The sequence below is a fragment of the Bufo bufo genome, chromosome 3 (genome assembly GCF_905171765.1).
Source record: "Bufo bufo chromosome 3, aBufBuf1.1, whole genome shotgun sequence".
Taxonomy (NCBI): Eukaryota; Metazoa; Chordata; class Amphibia; order Anura; family Bufonidae; genus Bufo; species Bufo bufo.
The window spans coordinates 340,103,475-340,127,551 of NC_053391.1; the positions used below are offsets into that span (position 1 = coordinate 340,103,475).

The 24,077-nt window shown below is 42.1% G+C and overlaps 1 protein-coding gene across 3 annotated transcripts in view; it reads left to right on the forward strand.

Annotated features, from left to right (window-relative positions):
- RSPO1 (R-spondin 1) overlaps positions 1-24,077 on the forward strand; it is a 198,772-nt gene that overhangs the window by 24,505 nt on the left and 150,190 nt on the right. The window contains exon 2 of one of the 3 annotated variants that reach the window (XM_040424430.1): positions 13,347-13,455. The exons of the other annotated variants lie outside the window; for them this stretch is intronic. The gene's annotated coding sequence lies outside the window, so the exon portion shown is untranslated. The remainder of the gene's footprint in view (positions 1-13,346; positions 13,456-24,077) is intronic. 3 annotated transcript variants of the gene reach the window in all.

Sequence of the window (24,077 nt, forward strand, 5' to 3'; positions counted from 1 at the left end):
AGAACACTGGTGAGACCTCACTTGGAGTATTGTGCGCAGTACTGGAGGCCATATCTCCAGAAGGATATAGATACTCTAGAGAGAGTTCAGAGAAGAGCTACTAAACTAGTACATGGATTGCAGGATAAAACTTACCAGGAAAGGTTAAAGGACCTTAATATGTATAGCTTGGAAGAAAGAAGAGACAGAGGGGATATGATAGAAACTTTTAAATATATAAAGGGAATCAACTCGGTAAAGGAGAAGAGCATATTTAAAAGAAGAAAAACTACCACAAGAGGACACAGTTTTAAATTAGAGGGGCAAAGGTTTAAAAGTAATATCAGGAAGTATTACTTTACTGAGAGAGTAGTGGATGCATGGAATAGCCTTCCTGCAGAAGTGGTAGCTGCAAATACAGTGAAGGGGTTTAAGCATGCATGGGAAAGGCATAAGGCCATCCTTCATATAAGATAGGGCCAGGGGCTATCCATAGTATTTAGTATATTGGGCAGACTAGATGGGCCAAATGGTTCTTATCTGCCGACACATTCTATGTTTCTATGTTTCTCCCACACAGTATACAGCCCACCACACAGTATACAGCCCACCACACAGTATACAGCCCACCACACAGTATAAGGCCCCCACACAGTATAAGGCCCCCACACAGTATACAGGCCCCCACACAGTATACAGCACCCCACTATACAGTAGTTTACAGTATATTAACATAACAGCCCCTGTCACCTCTGATGTAATCTTCACACAAAAAAGCTCCACAGTTAATTCCTGCTAGGACCTGTAATGACCTCATAGCCATGTGACCAGTAATTGCTAGGTTACTGGTCACATGGTGATGATGTCATTAAGGTCCTTGATCACAACTTAAACACAGTACGATGCCTGTGTAGGCTAGCTGACAGCTTGACAACCGGGGCAGTAGCTAGCAGGGCCCAAGAGGCAGCTGCCTTGGGCCCCCCAGGAGCAACTTGGCCCGGGGCAGCTGCCCCTTTTGCCCCTTGGTAAAGACGGCCCTGGTCAGAGTAGGTGGTAAGCTATTGCACCATTCACCATTCACTAATCACTGTATAATTAAGAAAAATAGGAATTGGTGGGAAAAAATTCAACAAGGGACCACTAAATTAAAGAGGCTGTGCTAAGTTAGCAAGATATCCCCTATCCAAAGGACAAGGGATAGTTAACTGATTGGGGATTGTACAACCGCTAGGACCGCTACCGGGCCTGAGAAAGGGGGTCCCATCCCAACAACAGGCCTAACATGTGCCATGCCGCTCCATTTATTTTCTGTGGAACCGCTAGAGATGGCTCGGTCTGCTGCTCCATCAGGATGAGGGATTGGTGGGACCACTGTTCTCAGGATTGGTGGGACCCCCACCACTCAGTTATCCCCTAAAGTCCATTAACATCAGGGCACATTCAGAAACTACCACATTTAGCATCAACACACTTTTGCCTTTGTTCTTTGGAACACTACAGGTTATTAAAGAGCACTCCAACTAAAACTGATACAATGCCGCCTAGCACTGGGTCAATTTGCCATTTTCCCCCATCAAATTGAGTCCTATTCTGGAGAAACCCATTAGGCCATTTCCAAATAATCTGGGTGTATACAGTTTTTGGGTGTTAACTTCATTCTGTACTTCCCTGTTCCTAGTGTCACTATTCAGTGTATTATGCGCACTGTCTTTATTACTTACTGATATCAGTATGAACAGTGCTCATGGTCCTATGCAAATAGGAGAATATATACATGGGAAGATAGATTAAAAATTTATGGTATATAAACAAATATGCAAAGCAATTATTATTACCAATTTTTATTAGTTTTATGTTCAAATGTAGGAAGAAAAAGGTTAACTAGTGACATGCTATAAAGCTGTAATACCATTTCCAACCTCTAAATTCATTTTCAGTTTGCATCCTATGAAGTAAACACAGCAATAACACAAACTCTCTCCTGCCATAAATTGTAGGCCGATAGCTGTTGCCCACACTGATACACTGTAACAAACTCTGCAAACCTCACTACTCTCATATGATATCCTCCAGTCCAAAGACCACAAACCCCACACTCCCTGAGGCTGACGTCGCTGAGTCTGACTGGTTTGTTTTCATTCCGACACACGTGGAGCGCTGTTAACTGAATGAGCGGACTTGTTTGCATTCACATTACTACTTCTATACCATCTCTGGTGTAGTATTTGGACCAACTTGGAAGACCCACACTGCATAAGAGAGAGTTCACATCTCAGTTTCATTTACTGTTCTTCTGATCCATCAGAAGAACAGAAAAAACAAACAGGATCCTGTAAAAAAAAAATCCTGTTGCACATTTGGCATTGCCATTTCTGTTTGAGATAGTTTTTTTAGACTGAAAAAACTGCATTCCGTCTTTAAAAGGGGATATGTCCACCAATCTTTTATCAGGAGTAAACGTGTGGGGACCAGGAGAGAACTAGGATTCAGTTTAGTGCTTATACTATTTGTTTTAAAGAATTCTGTAGTGTAAGGCCCCATTAACATTACCATAGGACCGCTGTGTCCATGGGTCCGCAAAACATGGGTCCACAAAACCGGACACCGGCGGTGTGAACTCCACACCACAAGATACGGCAACAGATAGGACATGTCCTATGTTTTACAGAGCAGAGGCACGGACTCAGAAGCCCATGCCTCTGCTCTGCAAAATATAGGACATGTCCTATTTTTTGCTATATCTTGGGGTTCGTGGACCGATTCAAGTCAATGGGTCTGCAACACGGGCATGGCAGCCATACAGTTGTGTGAATGGGGCCTTACTGATATAGGTATCTGAGTAGGAATTAGACTAGCTAATAGTAACATTGATAATATGTACTAGTGTGTTGCCCTGGTGGAGTGTGAGGAAGCCATTTGTGGTCTTTGGCCTAGAGGATATTAAGTGAGTGCGGTGACATTTTCCATTTTGAAATAGGTAGTTGAACAGGTGCCAATTTTTCATTAGCAGCCTGATATAGCTGCTATTCAAGTATTATGATTTGGGGATTATGCAAGCTACTGCAGTATGGCTATATCCCTAGTCATTTTTATTCTGGTATGTGGAGTCTACATAATCTATATGGGGCTATATAGCACCACCTGGAATCAGATACTATATCATAGAAAGGAACTACAGGTGAAACTCGAAAAATTAGAATATCGTGCAAAGTTCATTTATTTCAGTAATGCAACTTAAAAGGTGAAACTAACATATGAGATAGACTCATTACATGCCAAGCAAGATATTTCATGCTTTTATTTGTTATAATTTGGATGATTATGGCTTACAGCTTATGGAACCCCAAAGTCACAATCTCAGGTACCCTTTGCTCAGGGGGTATGGATTAGTTAGCTGACTAGAGTGTGACACTTTGAGCCTAGAATATTGAACCTTTTCATAAAATTCTAATTTTAAGCTGCATTAATGCAATTCCTTTTAATTAGCATTACTGAAATAAATAGACTTTTGCCCGATATTCAAATTTTCAGAGTTTCACCTGTATACAGGACTTTGTGTGCCGCTGTACCATACTTCATTGGGTGCCATATTTACAGAGCTATTCACCCCTAGAAGCAATGCTCTTGTATAACTTTTATGAGATTCTGATATTGATGAATTATCCTCAGCATAGGTCACCATTATCAGATCGGCGGGGGTCTGACACTCTGCACCACCACCGATCAGCTGTTTGAAGAGGCTGCAGCTCCAATCATTCACTTGAATGCGCCATGACTGATGAATGTGACGTCACTGACCTAGAAAGGTGCCGTGGCACTCAATTGAGCATTGTGTCCTCTTCAAAAAGCTGATCAGTTGGGAAGTGTTGGGGGTCAGGCCCCCACCAACCTGATATTGATGATCTATCCAGAAGTTTAGGCCATCAATATCAAAATCTCGGACAGCCTTTACTGAATTTACTAATCCTCCAGATCACGCAGTCTGCAATGGTAAAACACTCGGTAACACTGACATGGAAAAGGATCTAGGAATTTTAATAAACAGCAAACTAAGCAGTAAAAAACAGTGTCAGGCAGCTGCTGCCAAGGCCAATAAGATAATGGGTTGCATCAAAAGGGGCATGGATGCCTGTAATAAGAACATATTCCTACTACTTTACAAATCACTAGTCAGACCACACATGGAGTACTGTGTACAATTCTGGGCTCCTGTGAACAAGGCAGACATAGCAGAGCTGGAGAGGGTCCAGAGGAGGGCAACTAAAGTAATAACTGGAATGGGGCAACTACAAGTACCCTGAAAGATTATCAGAATTAGGGTTATTCACTTTAGAAAAAAGACGACTGAGGGGAGATCTAATGACTATGTATAAATATATCAGGGGTCAGTACAGAGATCTATCCCATCATCTATTTATCCCCGGGACTGTGACTGTGACGAGAGGACATCCTCTGCGTTTGGAGGAAAGAAGGTTTGTACACAAACATAGAAAAGGATTCTTTACAGTAAGAGCAGTGAGACTATGGAACTCTGTGCCTGAGGAGGTGGTGATGGTGAGTACAATAAAAGAGTTCAAGAGGGGCTTGGATGTGTTTCTGGAGTGTAATAATATTACAGGCTATAGCTACTAGAGAGGGGTCGTTGATTATTCTGATTGCCTGTTTGGAGTCGGGAAGGAATTTTTTATTCCCCTAAAGTGGGGAAAATTGGCTTCTACCTCACAGGGGTTTTTTTGCCTCCTCTGGATCAACTTGCAGGATAACAGGCCGAACTGGATGGAGAAATGTCTTTTTTCGGCCTTATGTACTATGTTACTATGTTACATGATACAACTGATAAATTGGGTTATAATACTAAAAGTTCAATTATTTTTATGACTTGATGATAGTAGTTCTTGTTAAAGGAAGATATGATTTTTGGTAATTTTCCTTTTGTTTCCACTTTATTTTCTACATTTCGAAATGCATTTGGCAAGGCTTTCCTCTTTCACATTCCTTTTACAGTGTTACAGACGTTATAGTTTAGTTGTAGTAGCTATCCATGGAGCCAATCTAAATCAAGACCCTGTTTCCAGTTTTACTGTTACCATAGGACATATTAGCTCTAGTATTTTATCTAAAGCTTTAACTGCATGTGCAGGAAACCATTCTAAGTCAGCCGTGAACCATGTGAAGCAGCAGTGTTGACTTTCTAGAAGTCTGCTTAGCAGTGGAAGACATTTAAGTCTCATTTTACACTCTATAGCCTTCCAGTTGGCCAGACTAATAGACACAGCAATATAATGCATTCCTGTTGCTCCACTGAGAACACTATATTTTGATTATCTATAGTCCAAAAAGTTCCATGTGTGTAGCCTAACAACACCCCAGATAATTGTATTTATTTGGATAAACTCCATACCTCCAAACTGTTCCTAGTTTGTGAAAGGGCTGAAGATCTTCTTGTCTCTAATTCATTGCAAATTTTCTATGTTTGGCTAGATCTTTATGCATAAAGTAGCAATTTAATTCCTACATTCAGTCCAGTGATTCCCAGTCTTATTACCTCATGGGAATTCTTGGAAAAGTTTCTATCCTTAAGGGACCCCTTATGCCATTTCTTCTTCAAAGAAGCTCGGCGTAGGGTTGCATAACCCATTCTATAATTCTTGCCCATTGCTATAATTTGGCTCAGATATATTAACTGCTTTGCCATGCGTCTTTGAGCTGGCTGAAATCAGATCCTGGCCACCCTGGTTGGGTTGGGATACCCTGATTATCACCTTTTGATTTGGGTATAACAAAAAATCAGAGGGCCTGATAACAAATTTTTTATCTGGCCCCCTTCAATTGTGGCCTAATACACATTCATGCATAAATACTGTATATACACATATGTACACATGAACATACACGAGTTGCAAATACAGTATATGTACACATAGAAATTATTACATTTTGTAGTTTTACTACTTTTTTGTGAAATCATAACAAAAAATAAAAATAAAGTCACAAAACTGTATTTTTTAAAGATCCCTAGACAAAGTTATAACCAGGAGCTGTTAAAAAGACTTTCAAAACATACCTAGTCAGGTCCTCAAGCCATGTGGAAGAACATCATGGGTTCCACAGAAGAGGATGAGAAGAAATCTGTGTGCGTTATATTTCTGTGAGTGTGTGTGTATAATGTGTCTGATGTTTGTAGTTATACTGGGGGATGTGTTTAGGAGGTCGGTCTGGGGTCTGTATTACAGTAGTTTTTGGAGTCAGGATTCTGCAATTATTTATGGTTTTAGGGTTCTGTATCTCTGTATCTCTTGTATCTTGTGTCTGCATTAGTTTGGGGGTCTGGTAGGAGGTTTGCATTTTCTCTTGGGTCTTTTTCTGTCTGGTCTTGTATCTTAAATTATTCTAAGGCCTGTAGCTATACTGCGGCCATGTTTAGTGATTCTGGTCTGGGGTCTGCATCAATTTAAGAGTCTGGTCTGAGTTTTGTATTTACTGTGAAGTCTGAATTTCTTTTCTGTGGTCTGTAGTTATTCTGCTGTCTGTATTTATTCTGAGGGTCTGGGGTCTGTATATATTCTGTATATATTCTGGGATTTTGCCTGGCAGCTGTATTTATTCTGGGGTCTCATCTAGGGGGTGGATGTATTTCAGGGTTTAAACTGCATTTACTCTGGGGGTCTGCATTTATTTTTGTGCTTGGACTCAGCTCTAAATTTATTCTTGGGTCTGTAGTTATACTGGTGGCTGTGTTTCAAGGGACTGCACTGGAGTCTGTATCAGTTTAATAGTCTAGTATCAGGTTTATATTTACCCTAGGGTCTGAATTTATTAGCTTTTTTTGGTCTGTAGTTTTTCTGGGGTCTTGTGAGTGTGTTTATTCTGCGGTCTAATCTCGGATGTGTATTGATTCCGGGGTCTCATGTGGGGTCCATATTTTTTTGGGTCTTCTGGGTCCTGGGTTTATTATGAGTTTTGTTCTGAGGTCTGTAATAATTTTGCGGTCTATTTATTCTAGGCTAAGTGGTATATACTTATTTTGAGGGCTTTATTCTGGTCCCTATATTTATTTTGAAGTCGTTGGTTTGTAATCATTTTGAGGGTGTGATGAAAGAGTCATAGGGACTATTTGTGAACACATTAGGTTATTCATTTTTGGGTGCATACCCTACATAAATGGGATAAATTCCCTGTATTTCCATGATGTACATTGACTACTCTAAAGTAGTACAGTATGGTCACTGATTTCAAGCTAAGCCATATACGCAAGCCCAGTGTTTTTGATGGTAAAACCTAAGCATAACACAGTCATACACACATATATAACATACACATTCATAATAGATAGATAGATAATAGATACATATGAGATAGATAGATAGATAGATAGATAGATAGATAGATAGATAGAGCGAAACAGTAAAGGGAATTGTATGGGGAGGCAGGTATTTTCCTCCCAGTGTGTGCTGCTGGACTTATTAGCGGCCAGGTGGGGTCAAACACCGGACGGGACTCAAGTGCCGGTCCGGGTTTTGACAACACCTAGCTGCCTTTAAAAGACAGCTGGGTTCAGCAGAAAGGATCTCTGTATTGGGATTTGAGGCTTGTGCTGGGCTTGGAGGTCTGAGACCAGTGTGAGGAGAAACAGGCCGCCTAAAGTCTGTTCATGGACTCTTTGAGGCAGAACTGCCAGCTGGGTGTAAAATAACACCAAAACCAAAAGGTGACTTTTTGTGTTAAATGTAACTTTTTGTTTATGAACTTGCCAAGAGTGTGAATAAACACTGAACTGGTTGGTGCCTCTATACTGCGTCCGCTTATCCTGTCTACCAGATCGAATCCTCACAATAGATAGATAGATACCGTGCCTTGCAAAAGTATTCACCCCCCCTTGACTTTTTTTTGTATTTTGGTGCCTCACAACCTGGAATTAACATAGATTGTTTGCATCATTTAATTTACAGAACATGCCCACAACTTTGAAGATGTTGTTTTTTATTTATTTATTGTGAAGCAAACAACAAATAGGACAAAATAACAGAAAAAGTCAATGTGCATAACTATTCACCCCCTAAAGTCAATACTTTTTAGAGCCACCTTTTGCGGCAATCACAGCTCCAAGTCACTTTGGATAAGTCTCTATGAGCTTTCCACATCTTACCACTGGGATTTTTGCCCATTCCTCCTTGCAAAACTACTCCAGCTCCTTCAAGTCTGATCACAGATTTTCTATTGGATTGAGATCTGGGCATTGACTAGGCCATTCCAACACATGTACATGTTTCCCCTTAAACCACTCAAGTGTTGCTTAAGCAGTGTGTTTGGGGTCATTGTCCTGCTGGAAGGTGAACCTCCGTCCTAGCCTCAAATCACGCACAGAGTGGTACAGGTTTTGCTCAAGAATATCCCTGTATTTAACACCATCCATCTCTCCCTCAACTCTGACAAGTTTCCCAGTCCCGGCTGCTGAAAAACATCCCCACAGCATGATGCTGCCACCACCATGTCTCACTGTGGGGATGGTGTTCTTTGGGTGATGTGATGTATTGCGTTTGCGCCAGACATAGCGTTTTCTTTGATGGCCAAAAAGTAAAATTTTAGTCCCATCAGACTAGAGCACCTTCCTCCGTACATTTTGGGAGTCTCCCACATGCCTTTTTTGCAAACTCACAACGTGCCTTTTTGTTTTTAGCTGAAAGTAATGGCTTTCTTCTGGCCACTCTGCATAAAGCCCAACTCTATGGAGCGTATGGCTTATTGTTGTCCTATGTACAGATACTCCAGTCTCTGCTGTGGAACTCTACAGCTCCTCCAGGGTTACCTTAGGTCTCTGTGCTGATTCTCGGATCAATTCCCTCCTTGCCCGGTCCGTGAGTTTTGGTGGGCGGCCGTCTCTTGGCAGGTTTGCTGTTGTGCCATGTTCTTTCCATTTGGTTATGATAGATTTGATGGTGCTCCTGGGGATCATCAAAGATTTGGATATTTTTTTATAACCTAACCCTGACTTGTACTTCTCAACAACATTGTCCCTTACTTGGTGGAGAGTTCCTTGGTCTTCATGGCAGTGTTTAGTTAGTGATGCCTCTTGCTTAGGTGTTGCAGCCCCTGGGGTCTTTCAAAAAAGGTGTGTATATGTAATGACATATCATGTGACTCTTAGATTGCACACAGGTGGACATCATTTCACTAGTTATGTGACTTCTGAAGGTAATTGGTTGCACCAGAGCTTTTTATGGGCTTCCTAACAAAGGGGCGAATACATACGCACAGGCCAGTTTTCTGTTTTCTATTTCTAAACAATAGCTTTATTTATATATTTTTCTCATTTCACTTTACCAACTTAGACTATTGAGTTCTGATCCATCACATAAAATTCAGATTAACAAAGCAAATTTAAGGCTGTAATGTAACAAAATACGAAAAAAGTCAAGGGGGGTGAATACTTTTGCAAGGCACTGTAGATGCAGAGGACATAGCTTATACAACATTTCACAGTGTCATCTATAGGTTAGCTTCTAAAATATCTGAAAAACCTGTAGTTCATGCACAAGAGTGAGCCCTGTTCATGAGTGGAAAAGATTTAAAAAAAATATTTTTCTCATGAGAAAAATGACTTTATTTACTCATTTTTCTTTCCTATCTAACAGAAGTATATATATATATGACATATGTTAGAGACAATGGTATAGAACTGACTGGGCCCCACAGAAAATTTATGAACACTTTTAACCCACCCCCCTTTTTCCCAGCAACCCTCACTCCTGTGAGTCTCCTACTCATATATACTGCATGTCATGTCACGGTATATACTGTCACTGTACTTAATTTCATTGTATAATACTGCTGATGAGGGGCCTGACAATAAAATCTTTCCGTCCTCTCGGATCGGCCCCTTCTAAGTTTGGGCCCCGTAGCAGCCGCTTCTTCTACTTCCACTATAGCTGTGCCCCTGACTTGGATTGACTTGTGGTAGTGGGAAAATCCACCTCTGCCATGTCTACAGTGGAGACCAAGCAACATAAGCCAAACATTTTTCAACTAACCACTCTTCGGCTAGTCCCCTGCTGAAGATGGAACTAAGGACTAGTTTTTCTCTGCCATATTTCTGCAAGAGTTTCTTTCTCTCCAATTTGTAACTAAAAATCCATGAGTCTAGTGACAGGTTTAGTAAACGTCCAAATTCAAGACAACAAACTTTGAGCAAATCTTCACGTGATAAAATACAGTTACCGTCATAGCTGTCATATTTTTCAATTATAATGCTCATGGAATGAAAATAATACGTTAGATTTGGCGGACTTGAGTCTTTTTTTCAACCTTGCTTGTACCACTGCAGTACTGGAAAGAATTTTAGACTGTGCAATGCGACCTATTCATCTCAAAATAAAGTGCAGAAGCAGAGGGAAATATGCCCATTATAAAGTATTGCAGGATTTATTTCTATTAAATAAGTTATTGTGTACAGACATAATTCCTTCTCTGCACGCACTTGTCGGTATATGCCGGGAACAGATCTCAGTAGGCTACTAAAGCAACAAGTTCATGTCTTTGCAATGAATTTTACAGATAAAATAACATAATTTATTATGCCCAATTAAAGAAATTGAGTTATATGTGTATAATTTATGCAGTTACTGTACTGGAAATCTACCTCTTCTAATAGCTTTTCAGTTGACTATAGAGCACACAATACAAGAAGACACATATTAAAGGGACACTTCCATCAAAATGGGGTATTTTTTTTAAACTGAATCTTCATAGAAAATATTTTTCTTAGAATTTTTGAATGTCTTTCTTTTCCAGTTCAGCAGTGCTATACCATTTAAAATTAAATACTAAATATTGTCCTTCTATGGCTGTCAGTGCAAAGAGATAAACCTCCTATGTAGACCTGTAATCTACTGTTAGTTTACTGCTGTTGTGAGGGACAGACCTTTTTTTGTTAGTATAATTGATTTGTAGAATTGGGATAACAGTATGGCAGCTCTATTGGTCTCTTGATAGACCAAGATAAAGAGCACTGCACTTACCAGTGACTGAGAAAGTCCTACAAGGCTGTCGGCCATGAAATTGGCCAGGAAATTAAGAGCCAGGGCAGGAGGTAAAATACATGGGGTGACTTAAAAAATGTCACCCATAAAATAATCCACCTTTTTCAAATAATTATGTGAGACTCACAATGTTGTTTTTCCTGATTTTCTAAATTGAGCCAAAGCCAGTAGTGAATTCAGCAGAATTATAAGCCTTTCCTTGATATGTTCCTTATCTTTTGAATTTAATTTTGGATTCAAAATCTGCATCAAAAGCTATGGCTTTTTTTGTTTAAAAAAACCACAAAAAACACTGTGTGAAACCATTAGGGATGAGTGTTCTGTCTTCATGCATGTTCACACAGTGTGCAGTCTGACATTCAGCATGAACCATTCCTGTCTTCCAAATAAGAGGACTGTTCTTTGTAGTCTAACTTGTTTATTGGTCAACAGGTTGTACTCTCTGCGCGATGCAAGTGAGTGAGAGATTGTACAAGTGTGCGATTGATTGATTGATAAAACAGGATTGTTTGGTAAAACTACAAGAATACAAATATCAAATTTAAGTATAAAGTATAGAATAGCATGTACTGTAACATTTGCATAACACTGAAGAATATGGTAAAATGGCTGCCTAACATAAGATTACATGTCTAGCTAACAGTAGTAAAAACTCCCTGAGTAACAATTATAACTAACTGAACAGCTCTGTATAACATAATGTCCCTGAAATAAAGGTAGATGTCTCACCAGATATGACTTTACAAGGATGGTGGAGTTTGAGAAGGAGACATGCATAGGATAGCTCTGCTGATGTGTCCTGGAGACTGAAGGGTTCTCTTTCCCAGGATGCTTTGCCCTCCCACAATGCAGTGCACCACCCACAATGCAGCAGTCTTTGTAAAAACAAAGTGTAGTACAACTTAACACCGCTAGATGGTGCTATAACCACACTAATCACTACAGAAATACCAAGACTCTGGCAGAATGAACTGGAATAATTTCTGCTGGGCAGAACAATGAGCGAATCGACTTCGGATAAAACATCAGAAGTCAATACTGTATGGAGCAGGAGCTTCGTACAGTATTAGAATATATTGGCTCCGATGAGACGAAGTTATTACCTTGGAACCGAACCCGAGTTTGGGAAATGTTTTTTTTACAGTACAAATTAATTTATGAAGTTATTACCCGAAGTCTAGCGAGACTTCAGTTCATCGCAGCCAATACATTCTAATACTGTACGGAGCTCCTGCTCCATTCAGTATTGGAACAAAGTTTTATGCGAATCGATTTTGGATATTTTATCCGAAGTCAATTCGCTCATCCCTAGAAACCAAAAACAAATCCTCCTTGACTTCAAATCTGACATCAGAATAACTCCCTGGATCAATGACCCATGTCCAATATTCTAACACATCGAATGTCTAATATTATTTCAAGAAATGCATCCAGACCACTTTTAAACAGTTTCATTTAATTAACCATTACACCATTATATGATGGACAGTTCAATAGTCTCACTGCTTTTACAGTAAATAATCACTTTCTGTGACCTTATTTGCAAGTTGTAGAAAGCTGGGGACAGTCCCAGTGGACATCAGTATGGTGGCCATTTGTGGTTGCCACCACAGGTCTCTGTTACAATTAGAGATAACACAGAATGAAATGTTTAATGGAGTTGTCCAGGATTTACTGAAATTTTGCTTAAAAAAAAACAAACCATTGCACACAAATTAAATTCCCTGCCAATCCAGCACCACCACTACAGTGGTCTCAACTGGTCCTTCAGCAATGGTGTCACATATATCATTCATGTAACTTCTGCAGCTAATCACTGGCCTCAGCAGTGATGTTTGCATGTAAGGCACGCAGTGGTCATGTGAGTCATGGTATGTGGTTATTTGGTTGCATTGCCCATTTCCAGCTCTTAGACAAATATTGTAAAATCTAGGATAACCCCTTGAAGATCTTACCACACAAAGGCACTTTGCAATATGTTAGGCAGAATACTCTTCATCAGTTAACCTTGTAGATAAAAATTTATTTTATTTCTCTATGTTCAAATAATTAGTAACTCGTGAAAACATCTGCAATGGGTCACACTATATACCTTATTATACATACATGTTGTATCCAACAATTATTCTTTTATTTCATGTTCGATACCTCCTGCCGCAATAACACGACCTCAAGTAGTTGGAGACAATTATTTTTATTTACAAATACGTATTTGTAAATAAAAAGAAGTGTCTACAACTACTTGAGGTCGTGTTATTGCGCCAGGAGGTATCGAAAACGATGGACCACCAATACTCCACACCCATCTATTGTCTCTCATCACTCCTCCAGGAGGACTTGCAACTCCACAAGTGAGGAGCGAACGATACCGGCAGCACCGACCACTATCTAAACATATGCCTACACTAGTGTTGTGCCTATGCTTGCACAACACGAAAAGGTAAGCATAACCATTACCTTTTTTAAACCAACTCATTATGAAACTATTCCCCTATGAGCGCCTCTCCCTTTCTTGCCACATATGCTTTATTTCATGTTGTTATGTCCAGGTCTGCAAGTGTTCCATGATCATTTAAGAAGGGTACTGTTTTTCAGCCACACTAGATTATTTATTAACTTCCTATTTTATATATATCACCATACTTACTAAATCACAAGAAACAGGGCAATTCAACCATTGTCAGCCACTTTAGCAGGTATGGAGCTGTTTTTCTGTTTTTTAGTTACTCAGTTGTGCAACCTGCACAAAGGTATTCAAAAATATCATCCTGCTCCTGTAATCTCTTGTCTATTAGTCTTGTCTATGTTATGTCTTTTGGTCATACCTATGTGCCTTTCAAACCTACTGCTAGGACACCATCAGCATAGAGTTTGTATGTTCTCCCCTTGATTGAGTGAGTTTTTTCTGGGCACTCCAGTTTCCTCCCATACTCCAAAAACATATTGAAGTTTAATTGGAATATAGATTGTGAGTCCCAGTGGGGGCATGGACCAGATCATCTCTGTACGGTGGTTTTAAATACTATATAAATGAATAAAATAATAAATAATACTTAGATTAGCTCACACAGGGAAGATACTCCTACAGAAAGGCTGGAACGTCCACATAACAGCTCATATGCACCCTCGGATGAGCTAGCGGTGGAAATTTGTACTCTGAGAGTCTCCATTCACCTCAATGTAGGTCACAGTTTTGTAGAAAATGTAAAACATGTTATGACTGCAATATAAAAATTCTGTAATATAGTAATAAAAGTATACTATGAGTAACATCTGTAAAATGATAACAAATGTCTCAAAATAAATTGAAGTTACAATGCGTTAGTCCAGATTCCCTGCAATTTTCACCGTTTTTACTGGACATGTTGTATGGCTCTGACTTTTCTTTCTTGATTATGCAAATGGAAGGATGTAAGAACAAAGTCAAAAGGACTTCGTGTTTTGCTGTACTGAAACATTTGTGCCCTTTTGTAGAACAGCTGATTCAGAGATTCTGCTCTGTTCTCTCTGCCATTGTCCTCTCTCGTCAGTTCCGATATAGAGAATGCAACAACTTCATTAATCACAACTCATCAGTTTAAGCTAATGTAGTTGATTATTCTCATTCACTAAATTCATGGTCAAGTGCCATATCCTGAGATCTAACAGCATAACTGCCTGACCGGAGCGCTAGACTTCATATACTGGATGATTATATAAACGAACAATATACATCACACCAAATAGGCAGGCCTGTGTGAGAATTTGTGGCAACAGTTATTCTACAAATCTGCAAATCTTCAAAATGTATCTGTGAAATGCCTGGTGAAGAAAGAAAAAAGATATCAAGACAAAAAAAACAAATACAAACACATTTTGTTGATTTTGTTAATTATTATTAATTATATTTTTTTATTAAAGGGATAATCCCATGATTAATGTACAAAAATTAAAATCAGACATGACATATAGTACACCACAATCTCTTTCCAACAACTCTAGAACCAGCCCTGTACCTCACATGAATCCAGAGGTCTCCTTATGCATTGCTCCAATTAATGTGCTAGATTTATTTCAAGCTGGCACTTCAGAGGGGGTGTCATTTCTACCGCAGCTCAGGGATGTGTCCTTTCTGCTGCAGTTCTCTCTCTATCAGAACGCAGCAGGCAGTTGAAGGATGGAACTGAGCATGCGAGTCCACCTCAGCAAGGTGGACAGAGAAATAAGAAAAAGAACAAACAGCAGGTGGCACTATACAGATAGATACCATTAAATAACTTGGTGGCTATACGATTCTTTTAAATTATATGCAATAAAAAAAGTATTCAGATCTACAGTAGGTGCTGGTTTGAAAACTTGCTGAGTATTTTTTGTGGGACAACCCCTTTAAATTGAGTTTCTAGGAATTGCAGCACAGAGGCTCAATGGTTAACACCGCTGCCTTATAGCTCTGGGTTCTGTGCTTGAATAAAATGAAGGCCAAAAACGACACTGAATTTATATGCTCTCCATGGGTTTCCTTCCACTCTAAAAGACATACTGATTGGGAATTTAAATTGTGAGCTCCCCTGGAAACAGTGATTGATGGTAATGTCTATAAAAGTGATGCAGAATTTGATGGCATTTAGAAGCAAGAGAAATGAAATAAATAATAATGTGATGACTTCAAGATGTCATTAATATCTGATTGGTTGGAGTTTGTCATAGTATAGTGGCCGTGCTTGGTATTGCAGCTCAGTCACATCCACATAAAGGAACTCCCAAGCCAGAATAATAAGAAAAAAACATAACCTGCTTTGTCTTAACTAGTGATGAGCGGCAGGGGCAATATTCGAATTTGCGATATTTCGCAAATATTTTGTAGAATATTCGTCATATATTCATGAATTTGAGAACATTATATAAACAAAATCCAGCCCTTCCTATACATTCAAGCTCATACGCACTATCACCAGAAGGGGGAGAGGGAGTTCAAGACATGGCTGCAGCCTGAGAAAACAACGCACTGCTTTTCACAGTCTGCAATTGTGATGAAACAAGAGCAAAAAACAAGACACATGTGGAGATTATGTTACATTGTGTTGATTCTTTTTTCTTTGTTTGGATTCTGAGTTTAGTGGCCATTCAAATGAGAAGGATAAGCAGAAAGATCATGTGATCTAAGGAGGTTATATCACAGGCTGAGGAAGAGTCTGCAGCTCTTGCCCAAGTACCATATCCCCTTCCAACTGCTGATCTGCAGGAGTGCTGGGAGTCATAACCCCATCCATTCATATATTAATGACTAGGGATGAGCGAACACCTGGAAGTTCGGGTTCGCCGGGTTCGGCCGAACTTCGGCTCAAAGATCGGGTTCGGAAACCGAACTTGACCCGAACTTGACCCCGAACCTCATTGAAGTCAATGGGTACCCGAACTTTGGGAAAAATGCCTGTAAAATAGACATAGTAAGGGCTAGAGGGCTCCAAAAGTAAGCAAAAAGGGGGTAAGATCAGGACAATTGCCCTGCAAACAAATGTGGATTGGGAAATTACTTAAAATAACATAGAATACTAAAAAATTAAAAATAATAATCTTGAACTATGAGGCGGAGGTCAAAGTGGAGTAGGAGGTTGAGGAGGCGGTGGATGTGGTGGTGTAGGTGGAAGCGGCGGTGGAGGAGATAACCAACACTGTTTTTGTTGTTGTTTTTTTTTATTTTATTTTTTTATAAATTTGGAAAGACACCAAAACATTGGGAAATAGAAAAGAGAATGCAAAGAGAAAGTGCACTGGAGTATAACAATGGCTGGGCGCGTCCGGTATACTTGTTTACTCAGCACAAGGTATGAACAAGTCCTGAGGGATCCATGCCTGGTTCATTTTAATAAACGTGAGCTTATCCACATTGGCTGTGGATAGGTGGCTGCGCTTGTCTGTGATAACGCCCCCTGCCGTGCTAAACACACGTTCGGACAATACACTGGCCACAGGGCAGGCCAGCACATCCAAGGCGTAAAGGGCAAGCTCAGACCATGTGCCCAATTTGGAGACGCAGAAGTTGAAGGGGGCAGATCCGTCATTCAGTACGTGTAGGAGTGTGCACACGTACTGTTCCACCATGTTGTTGAAATGCTGCCTCCTGCTAAGACGTTCCATATCAGCTGGTGGTGCTGGTTGTTGTCGAGTGCTGACAAAGCTTTTCCACATTTCGGCCATGCTAACCCTTCCTTCTGAGGTGCTGGCGGTGCCCCAGCTGGGTTGGCGACTTCTTCCTCCTCCTCTGCCTTTGCCTAGGCTGTCAGGTGGGAATGCCATCAGCAGCGCATCTACCAGCGTGCGCTTGTACTAGTGCATCTTCCTATCACTCTCCAGTGACGGAATTAAGGATGGCACGTTGCCTTGTAGTGGGGATCGAGCAGGGTGGCCACCCAGTAATCAGCACTGGTTAGAATCGCTCATGTGTGCCAGGATGCCCAGAGGCAATGACAAACTGTCCTCTGTGAGATGTGTATCGTCTGTGTCCTCTGTATCCCCCCAGCCACGCTCCAGTGATGCCCATGAGCTGCTTTGCGTGCCACCCTGCTGTGAACACGATTCCTCCTCCTCATTATCCTCCTCCTCCACATCCTCCAGAACTGTACCCTGGCTGGACAGTTGTGTACCTGGCCTCTATTGGTGCAGGAACCCACTCTCCGAGCCACTTGTGAATGACATAGAAGTGGGATAGTAACGCTGAGGACGGCGTCATCGGCACTGGCCATGTTGGTGAAGTACTCGAAACAGCGCAACACGGCACACACGTCCTGCATGGAGGCCCACTCGGTGGTGAAGTTGTGCTGTTCCACAGACTGACTCACCCGTGCGTGCTGCAACTGAAACTCCACTATCGCCTGCTGCTACTCGCTCAGTCTCTCCAGCATGTGCAAGGTGGAGTTCCACCTTGTGGGTATGTTGCATATGAGGTGGTGAGCGGGAAGGCCTAAGTTATGCTGCACCGAAGACAGGTGAGCAGCAGCAGGGTGAGAATGCGCTTTCTGAAGCAGCTCTGACATATCAGGGTAATTTTTAAGGAACCTCTGCACCACCAAATTCAGCACATGGCCAGGCAAGGGATGTGCATTAAACCGGCTACTCCCAGAGCTTCTACGAGATGTCACTCGTTATCTCACACCACCAGGCCGGGCTTGAGGCTCAGTGGCACCAACCACTCATCGGTCTGTTATTCCATGCCCGTACACAGCTCCTGCGTGGTGTGAGGTTTTCCCCCAAACAGATGAGTTTCAAAACTGCCTGCTGTTGTTTCCCCCTGGCTGTGCTGAAGTTGGTGGTGAAGGTGTTACGCTGTTACGCTGACTGGATGAGGAGGTGTTAGAGGAGGAAGTGGAGTAGAAGGAAACAGGAGGCAAAGAAAAACGTCCTGCAATCCTCTGTGGCGGAAGGACATGCACCAATGTCATGCACCACTGCTATCCGCCTCAGGCCCAGCCGCCACTGCATTTACCCAGTGAGCAGTTAGGGAGATATAACATCCATGCCCGTGCTTACTGGTCCACATATCGGTGGTTATGTGGACCTTGCCACAGATGGCGTTGCGCAGTGCACACCTAATTTTGACAGCTGAACGCTTCCATGGGCAGAGGCGGCTCTAGACTTTGTGAGGCCTTAGGCGAAACCTAAACATGAGGCCCCCACAAAGATCGTTGGGATGCCTGTGATCTCCCGTACGGCGCCCCGTCTCAGTCCTCAAGAAATAAGCTGTGTCAACCACCGCACGGAGCGGTGGTGTGGTCAACACTCCCCCTCCATGCATCTCCATGGAAGACTTGGAGATACACAAGTGCTGTATCTGCGGCTCTCCCATAGATACATGGAGGGGGAGTGTTGACCACCGCTCCGGGTACAAGGAGATCCGGAGTACCATACTGGAGATCGTGGGGGATCCCAACGGCCAGATCCCCCCGATCAGACACTTATCTCCTATCCTTTGGATAGTGGATTTATTTTCCTATCCCGAAGTATCCCTTTAATATGCAGTGACATCACAGTAAAGGGTTAATATGCACAGTGACAACACAGTACAGGGCTTATATTAACAGTGCATATTAAACACTTTGCATTAACTCTGGCCCAGTTCTCTAAATCGACCCTCCCCCCACACACAGCATTTTGCTGTACTTGCTATACAGCAGCACATACCTGTCACATCCAGGGCCTCCAGGTGACGTCTCCTCGGATGTAGATCTTCTCTGTCATAGTCTTCTCCATTCAGTCCGGACACTTCTCTCAGCCGCCTCGTATCTGCAGAGTGTGACACACAGACATCTTAGTGTCCTCACATTTCTATCATCATCCCCCAACCTGGAGTCCCCACAGTGCTATCCTGCTGCTCGCTGTGTCCCCCAATACCCCCAAATACTATCCTGAAGAAATAATAGTGCCCCCAAAGTAATAGTGCTCCTCATATTAATAGTAATAGTGCTCCTCATGGTGCTCCACCAATAGTAATTCCCTTCTAGAATGCCCCCATTATGTAATTTGCCCGCCACACTGCCCCCATCATGTAATTTGCCCCCACACTGCCCCATTATGTAATTTTCCGCCACACTGCCCCCATTAAGTAATTTGCCCCCATTAAGTAATTTGCCCCCCACACTGCCTCCATTAATTAATTTGCCCCCCACACTGCCTCCATTAAGTAATTTGCCCCCCACACTGCCCCCATTAAGTAATTTGCCCCCACACTGCCCCCATTAAGTAATTTGCCCCATTAAGTAATTTTCCCCCCACACTGCCCCCATTAAGTAATTTGCCCCCCACACTGCCTCCATTAATTAATTTGCCCCCCACACTGCCTCCATTAAGTAATTTGCCCCCCACACTGCCCCCATTAAGTAATTTGCCCCCACACTGCCCCCATTAAGTAATTTGCCCCCCACACTTCCCCATTAAGTAATTTGTCCGCCACACTGCCCCCATTAAGTAATTTGTCCGCCACACTGCCCCCATTAAGTAATTTGTCCACCACACTGCCCCCATTAAGTAATTTGTCCCCCACACTGCCCCCATTAAGTAATTTGTCCCCCACACTGCCCCCATTAAGTAATTTGTCCGCCACACTGCCCCCATTAAGTAATTTGTCCACCACACTGCCCCATTAAGTAATTTGTCCCCCACACTGCCCCCATTAAGTAATTTGTCCCCCACACTGCCCCATTAAGTAATTTGCCCCCCACACTGCCCCCATTAAGTAATTTGCCCCCACACTGCCCCATTAAGTAATTTGCCCCCACACTGCCCTATTAAGTAATTTGCCCCCCACACTGCCCCCATTAAGTAATTTGCCCCCCACACTGCCCCCATTAAGTAATGTGTCCGCCACACTGCCCCATTAAGTAATTTGCCCCCCACACTGCCCCCATTAAGTAATTTGCCCCCCACACTGCCCCCATTAAGTAATTTGCCCCCCACACTGCCAGGGAGGGGGACTCGGAGGGGGGGGGTACAGCAGCCAGCAGGACAAGGACACACACCTGAACACCTTGGAGGATTCTTTTTCGGTTCAGTGGCACCAGTCCACACTCCACAGTGACAGTCCACCACCACTGACACTGTCTTCAGGGCGGTGCTGGCGGCAGCCAGAATGGTCAGGTCAGGTCACCGGACAACAGACACAGCCGGTGAGGTGAGCAGGGACCTGGCAGCTGGCGCTCCTTCTCTCCCTGCCTGTGCAGCACTCTGAGGGCAGGGCGGGTCTGCCGTTGCATTTAGAGACGTTCCTTCTGCGGTGGCACGCTCTGAGCCCCAGCAGCCTCTGCTCTCTTAAAGAGGCAGAGAGCAGAGGGGCTTGAGCAGCCTGGCCACGGCGGCTCGTCTGAAGTTAATGTCTTTACCTAACTAGAACTAGGTCCGGAGGAGCAGACAATTAAATTGCGGCGGTGTCAGGTGCTGGTGGGAGCTAGAGCGAGGCCCCCACCAGCGCGAGGCCTTAGGCGGTGGCCTAAGTGGCCTAATGGAAGAGCCGCCTCTGTCCATGGGACAGTGTGAAGATGATCGGTGATGGTGACGGAGGTGATGGCGTTGCTTTCACATCCTCTGTTTACTAGGTGGCAGGTGCCATTGTCTCTCCAGAGGGGGAGGAAGAGGCCAAGACTGCAGCAGAAGAGGGAGCAGGATAATCCAGAGATCTTTCGTGGTTTTTGAGGTGTTTACTCCATTGCAGCTCATGCTTTGCATTTAGATGCTTGGTCATGCAGGTGGTGCTCAGGTTTAGAACATTTATGCCTCGCTTCAGGCTTTGATTGCACTCGCGTCTTGTCGTCAGCACATTGTCTGAAGAACTGCCATGCCAGGGAACTCCTTGGAGCTGGCTTCGGTGTGCTCAGTCTCTGGGTGCGGTGGGCAGTAGCAGGCATACTGGCTAGGGGACGGCTGCTCCGCTTTTGCACCCTGCTCCCTCTTTCGCTGTGCGGCTGGCGCTGTGTGCCCAACACCTCTTCCTCCAAACTGCACACGTTACTCGCATGACCTTGATTCCATGTGGGGTCTAGGACCTCATCATCCTCCACATCATCTTCCACCCACTCTTCATCCCTACCATCCTTGCCGGTCTGCACACTGCAGAAAGCCGCAGCAGTTGTACCTCACACAAAAAATGGGAATATTTCACCCACCGAACTAACAGACAGATTAACAATTATATTTTTGTGTCAGGGGCGCAAAGATAGTGCATTGCACCCACAAAAGATCGCTATAGTTCACCCACAGAATTAACAGCCAGATTTAGTATTACATTTTTGTGTTAGGGGTGCAGCCTTTCAACAAGCTTTATTAAATGCCCGAACACCGAACTCGAACCCGAAACTTCTCCGGCAAAGTTTGGGTTCGGGTCCGGGTACCCGAACTCGCAAAGTTCAGTACGGACCCAAACTTTACAGTTCGGGTTCGCGCAGCACTATTAATGAACTATCCTGAATATTAAAGTCCAGGAAACCCCCTTTAATGCACACATTCATCCAAAACTGAAAATTTATGAATGCAGTCATATCACTGCTACAACCAAGTAAACAGAGGGTGGCAAGGAGAGTAAATAATATTTCTTATATTGCTTCATCACATTTCCCCCCACTGCTTTCAGCTAATTTTTGCCCAACTTGAACAACCCCTTCCCGTTTGGTTTACTCCATGATCATCTCAACATTCAAGCTCCCATTAAACAAAGCTTCTGAAAAGTTATGACATGTTAACAAATTTGTATAAAATAATAAGTACCATTTAAATATATTCCATGTATTCTGGCATTACTTGATAGAACATAAGCTATAGAATTGGCGTTCAACTTGTGTCCTCCAACTCCTTATGTTGTTATCAAGAGTTAAGAGTTGTAGCTGGTCTATAGAATAAAGGTTGAGTACACCATGAAATCAATAAACAATGGCAGATTTCACATGGAGTCATCTAGTTATCATGCATCCTTAATACTTTCTACACACAGTAAATCAAATGTATAAATGGACCAGTATCCTTCCAGTAAAGAAATGTCTTGTGGATAGAAACTAGATCCACATAAAGGTATTCCAGATAAACAAACATCTCAAACCAACAAACATTTTATTTTTAATGTCACTATACATTAGGATTATGACACAACTGTTTGTTGGATTATCATATGAGTTAGTTTTGCGTCAAGTGTTTCTAATTTTTTGCTGTCCTAACCATACCATGCTATGTTCCTTTCTGGAACACTATGATGAATAATACAAGGGGTATTTCAATGAATCATTTGGTTACATTTGTAGAGACAATGCAACTATAATAAAGACTATTTTTTTAGTTTGCTAAAAAAAAATGTACAAAAATATTATATCTAATCCAATCAGTTTGAAAGGAATTTAATTGGATACAACAGGTTTTAGCAGAACTAGAAAACTCTGCCTCAGTTCATAGCCCTGAGGTCATTCTGAGGGGAAAAAAATGAAAGATTTTCAAAACAATGAGACAGATTTGGAATGAAGTCAAACATCTGTAATGTTTGGGAAGCCATCCTAACCTGGCAAAGAAACTTGGGATGTAAACAGTGGTACGGTTAGACTCATACATCACTAAAGTCATGCAAACCTAATTATACACACAATAGCTTTCCAGTAAATCAGACTAATAGGTATTCTTGAAGTCCAACGGTAGATCATAAAAACTATATTGGGTATTCCATAGCCACAAGTCAATAGCCCTATTTAGTGCATTATGCATTAGTAGGTATCTAAATGTAGATTTTCAAAAGTCCAGCCTCCACCTCCTCTGCATTTTATTTTCATAAGAAATGGTCCAAAGACCCAAGAACTGCTACCACAATGTGACTGGCGCTTGAGAGTGTTAATTCATTTCATCATCTGCTGGCTGAACACAGCACAAGTTCAGACTCATTGCATGTATTCAATAGGCCTTGATTCTTAAGCTAACATAGAACTAAGCCAGATGTTTATACACTGGTAACAGCTGGACTAATTGATTAATGAGGTGCTAATTATACTAAACTGAAAATTTTGGGATAACTCTCATTGAAATATCTATAAACATATACTCTGCATGCCTACCTCTTGCAATTTCACATCTGCAAGTTCTTAAGTCATAATATGATTCAGAAGTACTTATAGACCAACTGGCAAGACACATTCTCTTTTCATGTAGACTTTACCTAGTTTGGTACATGTCCTCACCTTTTACTAAGGTTTTCTGTTCTGAAAGGGTGTTTCTGGTTTTCATCAATACCCTTTAAGATAATCATTTATGAAGGTAGCTGTAATTTTGGAATGTATTTCTTTAACCTTTTTTGCTCCAATTCTCTATTCTGGGCTGTGGTCACCTAAACATGTTCATCCTTCTTTCTTTACTGTGGTGTTATGTACATGGGCATGTCAAAGCTGAAACAAGAACAGGGGAGTGTATATGCGACTAACTGGATGGGAGGAGCTAAAAACTAGCTGGGTGTTGTTAGGGGTGGTAGTGGAGCTTTGGTAGAGAAAGAAGACGTGCATCATGGGGTTTGGTTGTATACAACAACAGGAAGTGCTACATACAGGATGTAAACCAGAGCGATCTGTTAAC